The 14,122-nt window shown below is 35.8% G+C and overlaps 1 long non-coding RNA gene across 7 annotated transcripts in view; it reads left to right on the top strand.

Annotated features, from left to right (window-relative positions):
* LOC308190161 overlaps positions 1-4,817 on the top strand; it is a 52,580-nt gene extending 47,763 nt beyond the window's left edge. For all 7 annotated transcript variants that reach the window (XR_013946953.1, XR_013946954.1, XR_013946955.1 and 4 more), the window contains one exon: positions 2,094-4,817. This is a non-coding gene — a long non-coding RNA (uncharacterized lncRNA). The remainder of the gene's footprint in view (positions 1-2,093) is intronic.
* The last annotated feature ends 9,305 nt before the right edge of the window (positions 4,818-14,122 follow it).

Raw genomic sequence — 14,122 nt, 5'->3', positions numbered from 1 at the left:
GCGGTTTATTCAGTCAGAAGAACATGATGTATCTTATGGAATACTTGGGATATACATGATCAATGTGATCCAAATGCAGTTTAATTTAACACTTGAACTACAGCACCATGAATTATCTTCAGTTTCTGAGAGACACCAGTTATAATCGTGGTTTGAAATCCCTTTTCTACTGATGACAGTATGTTTGTTGTGAAAAGATAAAAGCAAACAAACAAACAAACAAAAACTTCTATCTTTCCGATTAGGTTGGCTGGTGAGATATTTTCTGAAAAGCACGTTTAATTCTGATTGTTGTTTTTTTTTTTCAAGTTTTTTTCCCCATATATTTTCACGAATTCTTGTGAAAATGTAGATCTTGAGGCTGCAAAAATGAAGAGCTCTTGGAGAATGGTTCTTTTTTAAAAAAAATGTGGCATCACTTTTTTGTCCAAACATTGTTAATTAAAAGTTTCATTTTGTGGCTTAAATATATTGCTTAGGAACATATCTTCTAACACCTTTTATTGCTAATCCTGAAAATCCTTTTGTCTTCAGCATCAATGGAACAAGAACTTAGAGCTTTAACTTTAGCCAGTTTGCTCTCAGAGTCATAGAATTATAGAATCAGAGAATATCCTGAGCTGGAAGAGACCCACAAGGATCATTGGGTTCAACTCCTGGCTCTACACAGAACTACCTAAAATATTAAATCCTATGTCTGAGAGTGTTGTCCAAATTCTTCTTGAACTCCAGCAGGATGGGTGCTGTGATGATTTCCCTGGGGAGCCTCTTCCAGTGCCCAACCACCCTTTCAGTGAATAACTTTTTCTTAATATCCAATATAGGAGGAGTTTCCAAACTCTTTGGTTCTAAAGGACACTGGTCTCTGTCAAGCTTTCCTGGAGAGCACCAGTACAGCCACAAAGAAGTGGGGATAGTACTGTTTGGTACTGTTCTGTTGGCCCCTGTATTAGAAACACTGCAAGAACTAACTCATAGTGAGTTAGAAAAGGGACACTGCCAGCTGTACTATTCTGGAAAACTAAATTGAGTTTTTATCTTCCTAAAACTTTTGGGAATTACATATAACAAAGAATACATAGCAATCCCTTATTTTCTTCCTACTAATACATCCTCTTTCTCTGATGTCTCTTGTTTTTCCTCACAGTAAATAGTTTATTTATATCTGCATCAAACCAAAGGACATTCTGATGCTTCCTCTGGAAAACTACTCTGTAAATCTCATTGCTAGGTGTTTTTGAAATTACCCTGACCTTTATGTCAAATTCCACTCTTATGATACAAATTCATCTCTCAGCCTGTTCTACAAATACATATGATGTAACAAAGTCAGATCTCCTTCTGGAGGAGCCTGGGCAAGACTTCAGGATGTCTTTAGCAACTTTGCTTTCCATGTTCCAGTAGGAAGCATCTTATAGAGAAGAATACATAAATCAGTTCAGGATATGACCATAATACTCTTAGTAAAGCAGGGTATAATCAAGGAAAAAAAAATGTATTAGTGGCTTGATTAAAGGTATTTGAAGAAGTTGAGCTAAGTGTTTGGTCACAGGTGACTGAGTCTATTATTTTGCTGCTCATTCAGTTTTATGACTGTTGCTCTCAAAGTTGTCAGAGTAAAGGAAACTGGGTGCTAAATCTTTTTCTTTTTATTATGTGGGTAAAAATAACTGAAAGCACTGAGGATGCTGTGAAAGGGAGACTTTGAATTAGTCAAAAAATTAGTCATAAGAATAAATAAGACAGTAGAACAGCCCAGAGAAGCATAGTCTAGAGAAAAGGCTCAGCCAATGCACCAAGCGTAACATATGAGAACTTGTGTGTGGGGTGAGTACTTCAGCTCTGGAGATATAAATTGGTGTCTCACAGACTTCCCTGCCTTCTTTCTCAGAGAGTGCCAGAAGACCCTTTCACTATATCCTTAATACATTCACAGTGATGTCACTAAAAATAACTTTAGTCCACAATGATATACCTTTTAATTGCAAACAGTTTTTGTCAGAAGTCAAAGTTTGGATTTTAGCTTTTTTTTTTTTTCTTAATTCCCTAGCTCAGAGAAAACTGAATCGATTTTTTTTTTCTCTTTTGCTTAGGTCCAATAACTCTCTCAACAACAATTCTTCACTCAATGTTTGGTGGGGAGTGGAATTTTAAACTCCCAATCAGCTGATGTGAGCCATGCTGTTCAGACTTCATTTTAGCTGTCTCAGGAATTTAGAAGGTTAAAACCATTTCTGTCTCAGTGGGATACACAGCTCCTGATTCACTTTTTATAACATCACAGTTGGATTATTGCCACTTTGTGTTTGTAGCCTTCCTTGACCATTCACTGTATAAATCCCCAGTTTGCACAAAATTCAGCATCTAGAATGGTCACTTACAAACATTAGCTTATCACGTTGCAACTGAGGACACTGCACTGGCTTCCTGTTAAATGCACAATTGCTATCACAATACTTAGACATTATTCACTTCTTGTAACTGAGACTTGCAGTTGTTCTTTGTTAAAAAATTGATTTTTTTTATTATTATTTATTTATTGTTGTCGTTTTTGTTGTAAGGTGCTTCCCATCAGAGCTATGAGATATTTTTTTTATTTTTATTTTTTAATTATTATTCTGAGTCTTGACTTCTCTAGCAGTAGTTCTGTTTAATTGTAATGTAGTTTAAGTGTATAATGCCATGTGTTGCTTCTGCATGAAGTGTGCTATATAAATGCAAATGAGCTAATTAATTCATAACAACAAGTATTATAGCAACACATTGACTGTCATGCTCTGCAGTTTCCAGTTGAACACTCTGTATATGTTTTGTTGGTAGAGGAATTGCAGCAGGAGGGTTAATAATTTTAAATCTAAGTACCCTTGGCTGTTTATATAGACCTGTGATTGTCCCTCTGAAGCCTATACAGAATTTATTAAGGGACCAAAGGTTCTGCTCTCACTCCTAGTTGATGACTTTCTTCCGTGTGAATGTGGGAGAAAGCACTTTTTTTTGATGCTTTCAGACATCACCTGCTTAAGAAATAGGGACAATGATTCTTTTTCCCCTCTGAAAAGTAAACGGAGAGCTATGGATAAAATGAGTTATGCAACTGGAAAGTAGTGAACATGTTACAAATTCTCAATAAATCATGCTGAGTTCAGCTTTAGCCTCATTTGCATCCAAATGTTAAAAAAACCTGCTAAAATTACATTATTACTCCTCTGTTTCTCAAATGTTTCTAAAGCCAGTTTCTCAAATGTTTCTAAAGCTAAGATCTAAGATTCTCTGAATTCTCATCAACCTGTAAACCAGTATTGGACACACATAAAACACTTTCCCTTCCAAAGCAGGATTCATGTTAATAGTTAATAGCATGGAGTTCCAACCTTTGTCTATACTCACAAAAGCAAAATTTTAATGTAAAAATATTTAATTTTAAGCTTATTAATTTAATGGTAAAAGACCTCAGCTCAACCTGAGCGCATGAAATTCCTTTCATGTTTCCAGTGAAAATGAAATCTACAGGAGTGCTTCTGTGTGTGCATGAAGGGTAAAAGTCTGGCTGCTCAGAGGAGGACTTGACAGCAAGAGTTTTATCACTTTTGGAAGCATCCTTAAAATAGAATTTCACAAATAGATAATAATTTCTGTACAACTTTTCAGTGGATAGCTGGCTAATTACTGAAAAGGAAATATAAAGCAATCAGAGACTTTATAAAACTTGAAGGTATATGGGTTTTAGAAAGTTTGCAAGGAAAAATTTGAGCAGGAAATTTACATAAATAAAAACACTAAAACATCACAAATACTGTTCTGTTAGAAAGTGTGAGCAGAAGTATCACCACCAATTTTAATACTTTTCATCAGATTCCCTGGCACTTGTATTGATATTTAAGCATTTTGGCTAATGTAGGGGCAATGGCAGCTTCATGTACTACTTTCTCACCATATCTCCTCCCCATTGCACGTCTCCAACTAAGCACACAGAGGCTGTGATCAAAACTCCGTTCTCTGAAACAATGGCTGTAACCACACTGCAGAAATATCTGTCCCTTTTTGCAGCTGAATGCTTGCAACAGCCTGATGCGTGTTAGTACAGCTGCTGAGTCAGATTTGCTGTGTACTGGCTCCTCACAAACAGCAACCACAGTGCTGATCCAGGTGTACCTGGATCTGGAAGAAGTAAAAACAGACTTTTCAGTTGAAGCAGTTTCTGTTATTTTTTTCCTCTCTTTCACTAATATAAAACATCTTAAACTTGTCTTTCTTCCTTGCAATTCCTTCCAAATAGCACCCAAAGAGTCACACAGCCCCCAAAGTGGTTTATTATCTAACAGTCTTCAGGAACGCATCAGAACAAATCTCTGTACTATCTTCACACCAGCAAAGTTTTCCTCAACATAATCAAAGAGTTATTAATAACCATTCTTCAATGTAACTTCAAAATAAGTGGATACTTTATATGATTATGGTTCCAGGGTATAACTGCTGATGAAATACTTCTTTATGAACACATATCCCCTCTATTTTTATATGCAAATACCCTGGAATATGTACACATATAAATGTATATGCATTCATATTATATAAAGAATATATAGAACCATGCATATTTTTCTGTGTCTCAATGTTTACATACACATATACAAACTGAAAGCAAATGTGTCTTGCTCAGACACAGACATTTAATATAGCAAGGAAGAGGAAGAAGAAAAATAAATCTAAAATTGCCCAGTTATGGAGAAAATTACCAAGATTGAAAAAGACTTTCAAAGATATAATGTTGAATGTAGCAGTGCAATTATGCAAGCCATCATATTTCTTTCTACTGTTTTGTGGCATGGTTAAATTCAATATATGAACAGTGAAAAAAAAAAAAAAGATATTGTATGAAGGCAGTTAAACACTTCAGATTGCTAAAAACGTTATCTTAATTATCTGCATATTATGCTCAGAAGAAAATCATTAGCTTTCTCTTTATGAGAACTGTCAATGCCAAAAATATTTCATTCCCAAAAAAAAAAAAAAAAGGATTTAAGGAAAAATATTTAAAACAACTAGAACTCATACTTAAGATTTGTTTGTTTGTTTGTTTGTTTGTTTTGGACTTCTTGATGTTAAGCACCTTGAAATCTTTAAATTAACTTAGACAGAGATAGGAAAATTTTCAAAACATCTATAAACATCTCTGCATCTATGAACCTGAGGGAAAAGATTGACTCCTTTGGCCATTTATGAATACCAACAAAGAGAGGATTGGAAAGACAAAGATATCTCGTATAAGAAAACTGTATGGTCCCTAGTGAAATAGAAATAAGAGGAGAACTGATACATCTGGACATTATTGTTATAAAACTAAATCAAGTAAGAAAGGCAGAAAGGGTGGGAGGGGTGTGGGGAAGGTGTGTGTGTTGTTTTTTGTTTTTTTTTTTTTTTTTTGGCGGGGGGGGTGGGGAGTATTATCTGGCTTGGACTGCAACAATCCAAAACTGAGGTCTCCAGTTTAATCTAATCATCAAAATTCCCTCCCTGGTTTAATAGAAAGAAACAAAGAGATGGTTACTTCCAATATGTGATTCATCCCACTCTCATCTTGGGTAAGAAACGTTATGTAAAAACCTGATGCTTAGGACAGGACTTTAGCACTTAATTTGGAGCAGGAGACGAGTGATCTGTGTCCTCAAACAGAAGAGTCATTTACCCACAGTATTTATACGGAAATCAGAAGCCTTTTGCCTCCTGGCATGTGTTCACCAAGCACAGCATGGCTAGCCAGCTGAGGGAAGAGATTGTCGCTGCTCTGCAGCACTGTGGCCTCACCTCGAGCACTGTGTACAGTTTTGAGTGCCACAATTCAAGGACATAAAACCATTAGAGAACGTCCAAAGGAGGGATATGAAGATGGTGAAAGGTCCAGAGGGCAAGACATATAAGGAGCAGCTGAACTTGCTTGTTTTTTTTCAGCCCAGAGAAGAGAAGACTGAGGGGAGGCCTCATGTCGGCCTGCAGCTCCCTCACAAGGGGTGTGGAGGGGCGGGCACTGAGCTCTGCTCTCTGGGGACAGCGACAGGACCCGAGGGAACGGCATGGAGCTGGGACAGGGGAGGGTCAGGCTGGGGGTTAGGGAAAGGTTCTGCACCAAGAGGGTGGTTGGGCACTGGGACAGGCTCCCCAGGGCAGTGGTCACAGCACTAGGCCTACTGGAGTTCAGTAAGTGCTCTCAGACAGAGGGTTTAACTTTCAGGTAGTCCTGTGTGGAGCCAGAAGCTAAACTCAATGATCCTTGTGAGTCCTTGTGAGAATATCCAATCCAGGATATTCTGTGAATCTGTGATTAAACTCAGAGATCACACATCCCCTGGATTAACAACGTTAGTTCTTAAAAACAAATATTGTGTGAAGAGTTCAGGCATGAAATTCAAACCACTTATTTTTCAAGCTGCTATAATGGAACTTAGCCTTTTGCAAGGTTAGATGAGGCAGGAGGAATGTAGAAATATGACAGGGTCATGGTAGTGACCCAAAAGATCATTCAACTGCAGGATTGTACCCTCAGAGTAAAGGAAGAGAACAAAATTCAGTTTAATGGATATGGTATTATTAATAGTGGGGATGGTATATAGACATAGCAATGGGTAACTGAAAACACAAACTGAATCTAAAAGGTCTGTCAGCTGTGTCTTAGCTAAAAAATTAGTAGACTGAAGTGCATCCTATTCAGCAGAGGACTGGGAGAAAGGGTGTCATCATTTCTGTTTCCTTCTTGCACAGTTCCTTCTGCAGCCTTTGGCATGTCACTTCATTCCCAGAAGTAGCCTATGATTTGCAGTACTTCCATAATGCAATGCAAAGTTTGAGACCTGGAATCTTATTTCAGTAATTCTGAGAACTCAGGAGTTACCTCTCAATTCTTTAACCCATTTTTCACGGCCAATAAAGTCTCCATTTTTACATCACTTCTGAGGGTTTTACTGTTTCTAAGCATTACGCTGATAATCAGTATGCATGATAGCAATGGGAAATACAGTTTGTCCAGATACTTATTACCAAAAATCTAAATAAAATTAATACTAACATAGCTTAGGATACAAAGGAAATTTGTAATCACTGACAGGTGATATTTGAGTTATTCACTAATGGGAAAAAAATACAACAGAGCATATATGGTATGGAATTAAGAAAAAAAAACACTAAATAATGCTATCCTTGAATATTTCTCTCTTTTCTGTATGTGTGTCATAGTAAAACATGTGTTATTTACCCAATGGACCAGAGAATTTTCTCTGGAAAAGATGAGCTTGTAATGGAAATGCTGACACAACCTCAACTATAACAGCATGAACGAAGACACTTTAATAACATTTTTATTGCTGTAACATCTTTTAAAAATGAAACACCTGGGACTTGTGCTTAAAAAAATCAAAGCAGATTTGTAAGTTCTGCTCTCTTCATATGATGGGAAATTAATCCAACAAGCCAAAGACTGGGAAGTTAACTTACCCTAGCAACATTTAAAATCATTCAAGTGAAAGATAATTAATAGAAATATTAATGCATTTCCCTGAAAATATACCAGATAATATATAAGATAATATTTAGAAGTTCTTATATTTTAAAGAGATGGTGGATTCCCTCTAGAACTCCGCGGATACAGAAGACACTGAAGAGATTTTGTACTGTGGGTACAATTATACTCTGAAATTACAAAACAAAAATGGTGAGAATTTTGTGAAACACTAAGCCTAACCTTCAGGGGCATATTAGTACATGAGCTGCATCCTGAGAGTGACATGCTATTAAGAAAACTATTAAAAGAAAATAATATCTTTATAATAACTGTGCTACATTGTGTGAAGAAGTGTTTCTAGGAATTGGTCCAAGCAGTACTTGGATCTCCTTCCAGAAAAGTCTCAACTTTCATGTTATAGAAAAACAAGAAAATAGAACTCAGAAGTCAGGGTATCAGAAACAGGGGATTATGGAATTATTTCTTGCAGACTTCCTGTACCATGGGACTTGCACCTCTTAACAATTTATGAAAACACTTTTTTCAGGGACAAAGCAAAGGAAAAGTCATGTGAAGTAGTCTTATACTCAGGAGTTCAACCAGTGTCCAAGCTCTGGTGTCCAAGGTCAAGCATAAATGTTGCCAGTGCCCTGTTTAGAGGTTCATTGAGTCTTGGACTCTAGCGTTGTTACAGTTTATGGTAAACCCGGTTTGTTGCTGACAGTCTAAAAGATAAGAGGCGGTAGCAGAAAGACAGCAAAGTTGTTGACCCTGCACCGTGAGGACATTGAGCCAATAGTTTGTCTAAAATGATAGATGATTAACATAGTTATTCAAAATTAAATAATTAAACAGTGACTGCTTTGTGTGATACTACTGATTTGGCAGCATGATGAACTCTGCACTGCATATCTTGAAGAGCTTACCTTCTTAATGGCATTTTCATATTAAAATGAACTGCAAGTGTCATAAAATATTGTCCTTTATCATGTATCCTAATTCTGATATGCAACTCAATGATTTGGTGGATTTTCTATTGATACTTTCTTGAATGTGTACAGAGAACGGCAATTTTGCATTATTTTTGTAAAGATTTCAGGTCTATCAATGAAATACAGAGTTCTGTGTCTTGAAGTTTTATAATGAATTTATGAGAAATTGGAATTTTGATAGAAAGATCTTCATCTGGAAATCTTTGTTGTCATTAGGAGCTGCTTTCACCTCATCTAACTTTACTTATGCAATAGTCAGTGTTTAGTTTAAGATACACTCCTATTCATGCCATCCTACAATAGTACTCAAAACAGACAGGACAAATTATACTCTGAAGATGCCAGTTCCCCTGACATCCAGGATTCTGAGAGAACCTATGTAACCATCTTAGAGAGCATGACTATGCTTTCCATGCTTCCAGTTTACCTAAAAGAAGCTTCAACCTATATACAACTGCATAGTCAACTATATTTTCCAAGTAATTTAATATTAATTTTCTGACCGTTTTAAAGGTGGATCCCCAACGGTCAGATTAAGTTCCTTATTAGTGAATTCAAGTTATGTGACATTCTATTGATTTAGATTTGATTCAGGATTCAAACTTTGTTGAAATTCAAGAATGTTGAGGCAACAGTTATCTCGATTGGTTTGTTTTACTCTTGTTCATATGTACTGTTTTTGGGATAGTAGCAAACTGTTGTGAGTCTTCTTTAAATTTTGTCTAAGCAATTGATTTTCTCTTATGCTATGGGACTAGCACAAAATACCCCTTATTGGACCATCTGTGCTCTCTCTGAAGCGTATGCCTCAAAAGATAATCCAAAAATGAGTGCTTTTCTATAAAGTCATACACAATTTTAAATGGAAGATTAAAGAAATGAGAGTACACCAACATGCTGAAAACTATTTTAAAGATGGCATATTAATTTAAATAAGCATAATTTAAATGAGGCACTTAGTTGAGAACTACAAGCCTAGTGATTTATATTGCTTGAAGAGCTGGTGTTGTTGATTGTGCAGAATTGGATTTATATCCATAGACTCTTCACTAAAACATTCAAGAGGATAAGTTGTCAGAATTTCCAATGTACCTTCACGAAGCCTTTTTTTTTTTTTCATATATTTTATTTCTTTTCCCTCTGCATAGCCACATCTTCCGTTTCTTTGAACTCTCTCTTCTAAATAGCATGGCAAAGAACTGATTTAATATCATAGTAACCTGTATGTCCATTTTTGCTTACTTACCAATTATGAATCTTTGAGAGAGGTTTTATGAAAAAGGAAGTCTTTTTCATTTTCTGTCTGAACCATCAATTTTATCATCTTTTCTTCTTTTGTTCTAACTGCTTGAGCTAATTGCTAGGAAGGTGATTGTACTATTCAAGCAAAATGGAAGAGTTCCAACAGTAGAAAATCAGTAAGACTTATTGAATCATCTCAATATCCTATTGCTGTCATAGAGGGTAGAGGAGGTTTAAGTTCAAATCTCTAGTCTACATCAAGTGGAGCTAAATTTGGGTGTATGTGTTGGTAAGTGCAGTGAAGTGGTATTTGGTTTTCATTGTTTTTACTCACAACAAAGAAAAAAAAGAAAAAAAAAGAAAAAAAAAAGAAAAAAAAACGTCCAAGAAAAAGTCACAGCTTTCACCTGGAAAGACATATATGAAAAGGCCTTTGAAAAGGCTTAGTTTCATCATGACACAGAATGCAAAACTTCTGAAATCGTACAATCTTACAAAGGGAGAACACATCCAATATACATAAAGTAAGAGCTTTTACCTGTTACATATTGATCATGGAACATAATGATATAAATTCTGCTTTAAATTAGTCTTCTATAATAAAATTTTCCTTATTTGTAAACTATAAATCATCCTTTTCAGATTTGAACATTTTATTGGAAGCATGACTGGACACTTAAAGGTAAAAAAAATTGCTTATTGTATTGCTTTATGTCTTGTCTCTTTCCAATTAAACACCTTAAGAACAATTTATTTTTAACATTTCTCTGTATTCCCAGACTTGCACATGATTAATTTTCTCTATAGCCATACTTCTGGAAAAAAAGGCTACAAAAGCAGTGAAATGATTGCCCATTCTATTTCTATAGAATAAATGGATCTATAATCTAGGTCAATTTATAGGTCTTAAAAAAAAGAATACAGTTCCTCCATTGTGGATTTTTTATTCTTTTTGCTGGTAAAAACTTCCTACACCAATGGTTTCCTTCTCACTAAGAAAAAGAGGCCAGCAGCAGGACTGCCCAGGGAAGTAGCTGAGTCCCCATATCTGGAGGTCTTCAAAAACTGTGCAGATGGAGAGCTTAGTGACATGGTTTAATGGTGGACTTGGCAGTGCTAGGTTAAAGGTTGGACTAGATTATCTGAGAGGTCTTTTCCAACCTAAATGATTCTATGGGTTCTATAACTGGTAATTTAAGTTCTCCTATCCTATAGGGCTCTTCACAATAGAAGTGAATTCATGGTCAACATTTCCAACCAGGACCAAGAATTCACAAGTATAGGGATAATCCCTTGCCCTGTAAAATTCCAATCTGAATTTATGATTAAATAAATCAGAAACTATCAGAGAGTGGGGTCGTGGGAAAGGGGATTAAACAAAGTAATTAGAATAAATTGCAATGAAAATGGTCAGGATGAGCAGTAGCCATATCTCATAATTTTTTAGTTGTGTCAAAGATTTCACAAAGCACCTTCAGCATCTTATTTCCCTTTATTTAACAAAAGCTGTGGGGAAGATGGAAAGGAAAGGAAAGGAAAGGAAAGGAAAGGAAAGGAAAGGAAAGGAAAGGAAGGAAAGGAAAGGAAAAGGAAAGGAAAGGAAAGGAAAGGAAAGGAAAGGAAAGGAAAGGAAAGGAAAGAGAAAGGAAAGGAAAGGAAAGGAAAGGAAAGGAAAGGAAAGGAAAGGAAAGGAAAGGAAAGGAAAGGAAAGGAAAGGAAAGGAAAGGAAAGGAAAGGAAAGGAGAGGAAAGAGGAAAGAGGAAAGAGGAAAGAGGAAAGAGGAAAGAGGAAAAAGAGGAAGAGGAAAGAGGAAAGAGAAAAGAGGAAAAGAGAAAAGAGAAAAGAGAGAAAAGAGAAAAGAGAAAAGAGAAAAGAGAAAAGAGAAAAGAGAGAAAAGAGAAAAAGAAAGAAGAAAAAGAAAAAAAGAAAGAAAGAAAGAACACCAGAACAATCTCTGACGCCACCTACCAGCTACCAGTGTCCTGAATCCCTGACAATTGTACTTCCAGTTACTGTGAAATATCTCCCATCTACAGATAAAGATAAATCCATCCATCTTCATTCTCCTAGATAATTTTTTGATGCCTGTTATTAATCATCAGCTATTCCTGTCCTGACCAAGGAGTAAGCAGTCTGATCATAATGCTTTGAAACACCTTAGGTCCTCTCTCTCAGACTTATCTCATGGTCTCTTTATGGACAGCTAACAATTTGTACAGGCTGTCTGGGTACCTTGACTTTTCCCATACGAAGTACTTCAGCATTTTTGTGATTTGTTGCTATGTGAAAAGTATGTTGCAGTGAAAAATAAATGCATGGTGACTATACAAGTTTTCTGTCAGAAGGTAAAGAAACCCAACAGAAAGATCTTCTGAGATGCTTAGGAACAATTTAGTATATATTTTCCTCAATAAAGAAACTTCTTTGCCTCAACACTACAATTACAGCAGCTGTTAGTGTCATGAACCGAAATGAAAGCACTTTAGTTAAGATCAGCTTTTAGTTTTCTTCCAAACATGAAATGGCTGAATTACAAAAATTTCTATTTTATTTTTTTCAATACATCTATCCTAAACTAAACGTCCAATTTTTCTCTTTCACAAAATGTTCTGGATGAACCATAGTTTCAAATATTGTATTAGGAATATATAGACGTACATAAAACAACAACATGTGGTTTTTTTTTAGAGCATTTGAAATGAAACTCTAATTGCTGAGTAAATAAATAGATTCTTCAAATGCTGTGCACTTACCAAAGCAGAAATGTAAGAAAATGTCTAGTTCCCTATTCAAAAAGTGTGGAAGTATATTTAAATTTAAAAATAGTTTGCTTGTTTAAAAACAAAAAACAAACAAACAAAAAAAGGAATGTGTATGCATTGAAGTTAACTTCTGCTTGAGTGTCATGCTGAATTGAGGCCTCAAGTAAGAAAAGATATCTTTATTCGAAGTACCAGGTAGACACAAAATTTGAGATTGAGACAAGTCATACAGTTGTCTTTGTTATCCCAGATATCAAGGTGTCTACCATACCTGCTCAGCACAGTACCGAGCAGTAAACAAAATCTTATTCATATTTGAGGTGAAATAAAAGACTCCTTGCTTACACAGAAGGTAGTCAAACCTCTCACTATTTAGATGAAGAGGAGGTCAGGCACAGACTGGGAATTGTAAATAACTTTCTTTTTGTTCTGTCCCAAATGAAATCCATTTACTAGTCAGGTGAAAAATGAATATGTGACCATGTACATACAAATTAATATCTGTGTGTTCTCTGTGAAATTAAACAACCACATTGTTATCATGCAGCATTTTTAATGTATGAAATGTGCAAAACATATTCAGTGCTTAAAATGCTCCTGAAGTATAGGATGATCTCATAAAATGTTAATGTTATTTCTTTGTGATGTCCAGCTCTGATATAAGCCTTAAGAGCCTCAATGTTGATCTGGCTAAAAATGCCAGGCTTCACTTGCATCGTGAAGCTTTGAGCCTGAACAGTTTTGCCAGATGTCTCGTGGGAATTAGCTTTTCTTTTATCATTTTCAGAACTTCCTGTTACGGTGTTCCTGAGCTAGGGCTATGGAGGGAATAGTCATGACTTGAAGTTGTCAGCAGTACAGTCACCATGTGGAATTTGGAGACCTGGGGAATCTCAGCAGTGAAAGGTGATGGGCAAAAATGTTAGTAAAATATTCTGTAAATTTGGGGGGGGGGGGAAAGTAGATTCATTTTTTATTTTGCTTTATTAAAAAATATTGTTGCTTTAACTGATCCTTCCTTGTCTTATTTTAAAGACAGGCTAAGTAATTGTTATATTTATCCAATCTACATTCTTTTTGCAGACCTCTAATGTTTATACTAATCCCGAGGGCAAACTAGTAAGAATTTTATATGCTCACGTTAGAAGAAGGAGAACTGTAAAATAAAAGAAAACCCTTGCCTTTACAGCAGTAATTAACAGCATCTAAACCTTTCCTAGAGATAACAACCTCCCCTTAAAATACTTATCTGACCCTTGTTTCTGCAGCAGCCTGAACAAAATCCCTGAAGGTCAGCAGAGTGACAGGCAGAAATAATGTTCTCTTCTGTAATGTGCTGAGGACAGAAATCCCAGGTCCTAGTGAAGGGCTTCAGACTGTCCTGAGATAATAGCAAATAACGGAAGAGAATTGCATGCACTCACATATATTAGAATATATACAGTTGCATTGTATCTCTTGTATGTTTTATATACTTTGTACATTGTGAAGCTAACATTCCTAGTTTTACTTTATTGGACAGCAAAGAACGTTTGAGTATTGGAGAGAATTATATATACTAATGAAAGTAATGTCCAGCAAAATGCAGGATATACCATATTAGAGTTCATATCTTCTTTATGTGCCTAAAACTC

The sequence above is a fragment of the Anser brachyrhynchus genome (genome assembly GCF_964034855.1).
Source record: "Anser brachyrhynchus genome assembly, chromosome: 1".
Taxonomy (NCBI): Eukaryota; Metazoa; Chordata; class Aves; order Anseriformes; family Anatidae; genus Anser; species Anser brachyrhynchus.
The sequence above is the reverse complement of the archived record's forward strand: the minus strand, read 5'-3'. Positions and strand labels throughout refer to the sequence as shown.